Below are 9,057 nucleotides of genomic sequence, written 5' to 3'. Positions count from 1 at the left end.
GGGAATATATCAAAATATCATCAATGAAAACTATCACGAACGAGTCCAAATAAGTCCTGAACACTCTGTTCATCAAATCCATAAAAGCTGTTGGGGCATTGGTCAACCCAAATGACATGACCAGGAACTCATAATTCCCGCACCGAGTGCGGAAAGCTGTCTTAGGGAGATCAGATGCCCAAATCCTCAACTGATGATAGCCAGATCTCAAATCAATCTTTGAAAACACCATGGCACCCTAAAGCTGATCAAACAAATCATCGATCCTCGGCAATGGATACTTATTCTTGATTGTAACCTTGTTCAACTGCTGGTAATCAATGCACATTCTCATCGATCCGTCCTTCTTAACAAATAACACTAGCGCACCCCAAGGCGAAACACTAGGTCTAATGAAACCCTTCTCAAGCAAGTCTTGCAACTGTTCCTTCAACTCTTTCAACTCCGACGAGGCCATACGATACGGGGGGATAAAAATAGGCTGAGTACCCGGAGCCAAATCAATGCAAAAGTCAATATCCCTATCGGGTAGCATACCTGGCATGTCTGAAGGGAAAACATCAGAAAACTCACGAACAACGGGCACAGGATCAATAGAAGGGACCTCAGCACTAGAATCATGAACATATGCCAAATAGGCCAAACACCCCTTCTCGACCATATGCCGAGCCTTCACATACGAGATAACATTGTGGGTAGGATAACCAAGAGTTCCTCTCCACTCTAAACGGGGCTAATTTGGTAAGGCTAAGGTCACAGTCTTGGCATGACAGTCCAAGATAGCGTGGTAAGGTGATAACCAGTCCATCCCCAATATAACATCGAAATCGACCATGTCTAGAAGCAACAAATCCACACAAGTCTCAAGACCCCCAATCACCATAATACAAGAATGATGGACTCGATCTACTACAATAGAATCACCCACCGGTGTAGACACATAAACAGAAATACTCAATGAATCACTAGGCATGACTAGATTCGGTGCAAAATAAGATGACACATACGAGTAGGTAGACCCTGGATCAAATAACATGAAATCATCTCTATCACAAACCAAAATAGTACATGTAATGACTGCATGTGAAGCCTCAGCCTCGGGCCTGGATGGAAGGGCGTAATATCGGGGCTGGGCCCCACCACCCTGAACTACATCTCTGGGACGACCTGCAGCTGGCTGGCCTCCACCTCTAGCGGCTTGAGCTCCACCTCTAGTACCTCTACCTCCACCTCTAGCACCTCTACCCCTACCTCTAGCTGGCTGGGCGGGCTGTGGAACACCTGGTGCATGTACCATAACACGAGAACCCTTATGCTTAGAGCTACTCGGTGCTTAAGGGCAAAACCTGGCAATGTGACTCGTATCACCACAAGTGTAACAAGCCCTCGGCTGCTGAAACTGCTGGCCCTGACGACCTGAATAACCACCCCGAAAACTCTAAAGCGATGGTGCACTGATAGGAGCAGGTGGTGCACTGTAGGACTGCTGATCGGGATACTGTATCTAGGGACCACGACCACTTGGAGTACCGTGAGAAACCTGGAGCACTGACTGAAAGGGCATAGGAGGATGGCCTCTACCATACGAATCTCGACCTCCGGATGAGGTACCACTGAATCGGCCTGAATGACGGGGCCTCTTGTTTGACCCATGACCGCCTCCTTATGACAGAACCATCTCAACTCTACGGTCCGCATTGGCCGCCTCCTGAAAAGTAATCTCACTCGCTGCCTCTCTAGCCATCTGAAGACGAATCGACTGAATAAGACCGTCAATAAACCTCCTCATCCTCTCTCTCTCTCATGGTGGGGAGTATGATGAGAGCATGGCGAGCTAAGTTGATGAACCTGGTCTCATACTGGGTAACAATCATGGAACCCTGCTGGAGGCACTCAAACTGCCTCCGATAGGCCTCTCTCTGAGTCACGGGGAGAAACTTCTCCAGGAATAACACTGTAAATTGCTCCCAAGTCAAGGCTGGCAATCTGGCTAGTCTCGCCAAACAATAATCCCTCCACCAAGTCTTGGCGAATCCAGACAAGCAAAATGTAGCAAAATCGACCCTATTGGTCTCAACAATGCCCATGTTCCTGAGAACCTCGTGGCAGTTGTCTAGATAATCCTGGGGATCCTCAGTAGATGCACCGCTGAAAGTAGAAGTAAAGAGCTTGGTAAACCTATCCAGTCTCCACAAAACATCGGCGGACATAGCCGCTCCATCACCGGTCTGAGCTACCACACCTGGTTGTACTACTCCAACTGGCGGAACCGCTGGAGTCTGAATCTGGGAAGCTACCTGCTCCGAAGTGTGAGTAGCAGGAGTCTGGGCTCCTCCTCCAGCCTGAGAGACAGCTGGTGCTACAGAAAGCAAGCCTGCTCGGGTGACACTCTCCATGAGGCCGAAGCCCACTAGTAGGACCAAGGCATCCTGAAGAACTAGGGTAGCAATAAACCCCTCTGGGACCTGAGCTGGGCCCACCGAAACTATTGGAGCCGGAACATCCTCATCAAAATCAACTTAAGGCTCCGTCACTAGGGATGCTGCTCGGTGTTGAGATCTGCCCCTACCTCGGCCTCTAGTACGACCTGGGCCTCGCCCTTTGCCCCTCGTGGAAGCTGCTGCTGGGGGCTCGGGCTACTGAGCAGAGGATGAGGAAGGGCTTGTTCTCTCCATCCGCAAAAGAACAGAGTAGAAGTTCAATTAGTATTGAGAAACAAAATCGCACGACAAGAAAGAACAAATGTGAAGTTTTTCCTAACTCTGTAGCCTCTGGGGGATAAATACAGACGTCTCTGTACCGATCCCTTAGACTCTACTAAGCTTGTCTATGAACAGTGAGACCTATGTAACCTAGAGCTCTGATACCAACTTGTCACGACCCGGATTTTCCACCCTCGGGAGTCGTGATGGCACCTACTAATGGGAGCTAGGCAGGCCAAACCTTAACTACTTGCTACACTTTCATTTTTTGCTTCTTTTTAGCAAACACAAGTCGATAATATGATAAAAGTGGAATTTTAAATAAATGGGCGGAAGTCAACAATTATATATCTTAAGGCTACGTCTATTACAACCTTTAAAACCTAAAATACCCCAAAACCTGGTGTCATAGTGTCACAAACTGTCTAAGAGTTACTACATACAAGGTCTGAAGAAATACAATACACTGTTTCTGGACAAAAGGAAATGACACAGGAAATAGAGATATAGGGAGATGCCAGGGCATACAGATGCCTGTAGGTCTACCTTGGGTCTCCGGGTAGACTGAAGGAAGCACTCTAACTACTGTCCAAAAGCTGCTCCTGGATCTGCACACAATGCGGAGTGTAGTATCAGCACAACCGACCCCATGTGCTGGTAAGTGTCTAGCCTAACCTCGGCGAAGTAGTGACGAGGCTAGGATCAGACTACCAAATAAACCTGTGCAGTTCATATATATATATATATACAACAGAAAAGAAATACAGAAATAACCAGTCAATGTGGGAGGGGAAAACATGCTATGGGGGAGATAATAGTTCCGAATAGAAAGACATCAAATAAGGAAAGAAACAACATAACTAGAATATCAACAAGGAAGCAGAAATCAACAATTGCACGACATTACCCTTCGTGCTTTTACTCTCAGCCTCACCAAAGCAGTTATATAATAAAAATGTGCACGGCATCACCCTTCGTGCTTTTACTCTCGTCCTCACCAAAACAATCATATAATCAAAATGTGCACGACATCACCCTTCGTGCTTTTACTCTCTTTCCTCACCATATAATCAATAGAATTGGCACGGAATGGTACGTTGTGCGGCACGACATCACCCTTCGTGCTTTACACTCTCTCCTCACAATAGCAAACAATGCACGACATCAACCTTTGTGCTTTAACACTCTTCCTCACCCAAACAACAATCACAAGCAAAAGGGCAAGGGAATAAACAAAATAGTAATAGAGATCCCGACAAGGGAACAACAGTTAAATAATTAAATTCCGGCAAGGGAACAACATCAATAATCACAACATCCCGGCAAGGGAGATAATCAACAAAGCAATAATATCCCGGCAAGGGAACAATTTAATAACTCTTTCTCTTTCTTTCACTTTTATTTCATAACTCACTTTACCACTTGAGCCAAAGCTCCAAAGGGTTCAATCATCTCATATACTTTCACAATTCATAATATAACTTGAGTCAATGCTCCTCGATGTTCAAGGTTACAATTCCTTCCATAAACTTTCCACAACAGTTAGAAATCATCTCCAATGCATGAAAGATACAACAAAATTAAGATCTTCAAAATTTAAAGACTCATGGTCATGCTAGACACCAACGTATAGATACTCGTCACCATGCCTATACATCGTACTCAACAATTATCATGTGGCAAATAAGACTCAACTCCTAATCCTTCAAGCTAAGGTTAGACCAAACACTTACCTCGATGCAACGAACACAATTCAAGCCTCAACTACCGCTTTACCTCTTATTTCCACCACCAACTCACTTGTATCTAGCCACAATTTACTTAACGATATCAATAAATGCTAAATGAATCAATTCTAATGCATGAAAATAGGTTTTATACAGATTTTCCCAAAAAGTCAAAAATCGACCTTGGGCCTGCTTGGTCCAAATCCAATATTCGGACTAAAACCCGATTACCCATTTACCCTCGAGTCCGAATATATAATTGATTTTGGAATCCGACCTCAATTTGAGATCTCAGTCCCCAAATTTCAATATTCTTAGGTTTTACCAAAAATTCCCAATTTCCCCCATAAAAATAATTGATTTGAAGTTGAAATCATGTTAAAAGATGTTAATGATTGAAGAAAACTAATTAAAAATGACTTACAATTGATTTGGAGAACAAATGTTGTTTGAAAAATCGTCTTTTATGTTTTAGGGTTTTGAAAAGTGAAAAATAACTGAAAATCCCGTCTATTTATACCTCTCTCAGACCCTCTGTGTAGACCGCACAAAATGGACTGCGGCCGCACAGACCTTCCTGAGGTGCTGCGGTCCAGTGCCCTGTGCGGACCGCACAGGTCTCCACCGCGCACCGCACGAAAACAAGTGTGGCCGTGAAGGCTTGGTTTTGCTCACCGCAGACCGCACAAATCCCACCGCGGCCGCGAAGTCCCCACCGCGGACCGCGAGACCTGGCTTCAGAGACCTGCAACTTCTCTGAATCTGCAACTTTTTCCTAAGTGTAAAAATATCCCGAAACTAACTCGAGCCCTCGGGGCTCCAAACCAAATGTCATACTAACTCAAAAACATCATATGGACCTACTCGTGCGATCACATCATCAAAATAACATGTAAAATCATGAATTAAACCTCAAAACTCAACATTTTCAACAAGAACTCTCAAAGTTCATAACTCGTCAACCGGAAGTCCAACTCACGTCAAATAAACTCCGTTTTTCACCAAATTTCATAGTTATCTTTCAAATACTATAACAAGTTTGTACCGGGCTCCGGAACCAAAATAAGGGCCCGATAACAATGGTTTCAAATATTAATTCTTTTCTTTATTCCTTAGATAATTCAGTAAAATAATTTCTTTCAAAAATTAATTTCTAAGGCTTGAGACCTCAAAATTCATTTCCGGGCATACGCCCAAGTCCCATATTTTATTGCGGACCTTCCGGAATTGTCGGAACACGGATCCGGGTCCATTTGCTAAGAATGTTGACCAAAGTCAACCATAATCAAAATTTTAACTCTAAAATTTCTATTTCTCATATTTTCACATAGAAGGCTTTCCGAATATAGGTTCGGACCATGCACGTATATCAAGGTGGGGTAAAAAAAGTGAGGTTTGTCACATCTCCTTTTTCCTACACCTCCGTAAAGGGTATAAGGGAGTTTTTCTAACTTAAACTGACAATCGAAACGAGATTTATTTATTTAAAGATTCAGAGTCGCCACTTGGGATAATTTATGGTGTCCCAAGTCACCGGTTTCAAATCCCGAATCGAGGAAAGATTGACTCTGTTTTATAGTCCGCGAACACAAAAATCCGGGTAAGGAATTTTGTTAACCCGGGAGAAGGTGTAGGCATTCCCGAGTTCCGTGGTTCTAGCACGATCGCTCAACTGTTATAATTGGCCTATTATCTGATTTTAATACATGTTTTAGCCTATGGTTCAATTTCAACTTTATAACCACTTTTATTTAATTATTTTTAAGACAGATTCAACGCCATCTAAAACACGTCTTGAACCATGTCACATAAATGCACCCGTGGTTCACGACACATTTTATCTAACGTTATTGAGATTTGGATTTGGGTCACATAAATGCACACCCGAGTTTAAGAAAGTAATTTAAATTACGCACCTAAAGCAACTACGCACTTTCAAGTTTGCGAGCGCCATGGAAAATTCGCTAATGACACATCTCGATTTCTAAAGGTTTTAAAATGAGGGCCATGCATTTTGAGATTTTATTTGGCACGACACACCTCGATTCCAATTTTTAAAGGAAAACTTGAACTAAATTTCGGGGGGGCCGTAAACTATGTAATTCAAATGTATGAATGGCACGCCTCCAAACTATTCAACTAAATGAAATAGGATATTCATATTTGGAGCTAATATTAAATTAATCACCGCAACTACATCACGGGAACCGTACCCGTAGTCGTGATGATCTAATTATATGCTCATAGGTTCGCCTAACCATGAAACGCTAACAATTGCAGTAAACCAGTTAAAGGAACAAGACAACTTAGAAGTAAGCACCAATTCAATTCTTCATGTTTTAGTAGCACACCAGCAAAGGAAAAGAGTGTGACTCAGAAATATATGAAAATTCCTTTGACATGAGAATAATCAGTGAACATAGAGGTGAAACAGAGTGAAATTCAAGTGCAATAGCAATGACTAATTTCAGCTCACATAATCAGCCAAAGTAATGGTCAGCCCAGCTGTATAGCGTGATCTGACTTTCTAGCGCACACCAAGTTTATCAAATAGGAGGATTCATAGATAACAATAGCTATAGCAAGCTAGAAATTCCAGTTTCAAATTACGCATGCAGAATCCTATGCCGTAAACAAGCTCACTACTACCTTCTTTACCAGTGAAATAGTTCACAACTGAAAGGACAATGAGGACAACCAAAAACTCCAAATGCACAACTCATAGTGAGTTTAATAAACCCCTCAAGACTGTTTCATGTTGAAAAGTAAAGTGAAAATCTCATTTCTCAGGAACATAGAGTACAAAACTCTGTTCCGCCTTTAAAATTGCTTCAAAATCGGATTCAATTCAAATGATTAAGTTCATTTAATGGTCACAACATGAGAGATTTCAATTAAACCAAGACAGATTCAATAACGAGGGTTAACAGTGCAGAATCTGCACTCAAAACTGTGCAGATCTAGTGCAAAACAGGGCAGATTTTCAGCAGGCTAACAATACAAACAAATGTCCCAAAATACTGCACGTATCAGCTCGATTTACTGCTCAAATGGGGGTAATTGAAACTAAACAAATTGGTAGGCTTGAAATAGGCAGAAATACATTTGGTACAGACATACATGAAGAACAGCTTGGCATTCCAGTGAAATCGAACACGAATCAATATGCTTGATTAACTATCCATGCTGGCAAAGGAAGAATTCAAACAAATGAATGTAGTCAATGATATTACTACATGTCATTTAACTCTTTTACTACTACTTGAACTCTTATTTGGTGTGTTGATATCTCTTAAAAAATATTTCTTTCTTAAAATTTCAGTTTCTAAAACATTATTTTTCAATAATAATTATTTTTATAATAATGTAATTGAAAATAAAATTCTTAATTCAAAACTCATTTTAGTTGGCTATCTAAAAATATAAAAAATTCTTTAGCTAGCGATTTTTTTTACTCCATTTTGATATTTTACATTAACCATGTTAAATATCTAGGTTATTTGAATTATATGTAAATAACCTTAACATTTAAACCTTCTAAATAATTATAGATAATCGTCATATATTAATTAAGAAACACTACATAAAAAAGACTAATATTTTCTCAACTCTCGTAGTGATAATTTTATTTTTGCACTATTCTCATAGGTGTCATTGGAACTTAAAAATAGCCACAAAGTGAAATAATAACTCATATTTATGGCAAAGCACAAAGGTTGACACGATATAAACGATTTTTTGATTACGACATTACTCTTATACTATGACTTGAACTCTTAGTTGGTATGATTTTATCTTTCAAAAAATATTTCTATTTTGAAATTTCAATTTCTAAAACTTTATATATATTACAATAATAATTATCTTTATAATGATGCAAGTAAAGATATTATCCTTAATTTAAAATTCACTTTAATTGGCTATCTAAAAATTTAAATGATTCTTTGGGAGGATTTATTTCAGTATGACTCCACTTTAAGTTTATCGATATCTCTAGCCGCAGGATTAAATTTTTAATATCTTATATATACAAAGAATTTGTTCTTGAATCATTAAATGTTAAATTAGCTGATTATTATTATAAATCATTGCATATATTGTCTTAAAATTGTCAAGTAGTTTATCTTTCGACACCATACTTGGCTTAACCTCAATGCAAACTAATCAAATTGCATTCCAATTCAAATTCAAATATCATATGAGTTTGTTAGTAATAGTGATTTTAAAAAAATGATGCATAATGTAAATTAAAAAAAAAAATCGAAGATATCCTTATCTTATAATTTATGTTTGAGTTGAAAAAAAAATATTTGAAATTGATGAGATTAACTTTCAAATTTTTTATACTCAACAAAAGATGAAACATAAGAAGAAATTTGTTGTCATCTTTCATTTCTCGTTTTTAGATCTTTCTAATATTTTTTTCAATATTTATTTTCTTTTATCTTATTTTTTATGTCATTATTTATGTTGTTACAAAAAATTAATTTATTTCACTATAAAAGGATGAGTTTAATAAAAGTTGTCTACATATGAACTTTAATTATACTTTTAATCTTTGGTTAAAATTATTTCATATTTTTCTTTTGGCTTTATCTAATCAGCTAAATAGGTGCTCACCCGACCAC

The sequence above is a fragment of the Nicotiana sylvestris genome, chromosome 11, assembly GCF_000393655.2.
Source record: "Nicotiana sylvestris chromosome 11, ASM39365v2, whole genome shotgun sequence".
In the NCBI taxonomy this organism is placed as follows: Eukaryota; Viridiplantae; Streptophyta; class Magnoliopsida; order Solanales; family Solanaceae; genus Nicotiana; species Nicotiana sylvestris.
This window is presented reverse-complemented; position numbering follows the sequence as displayed.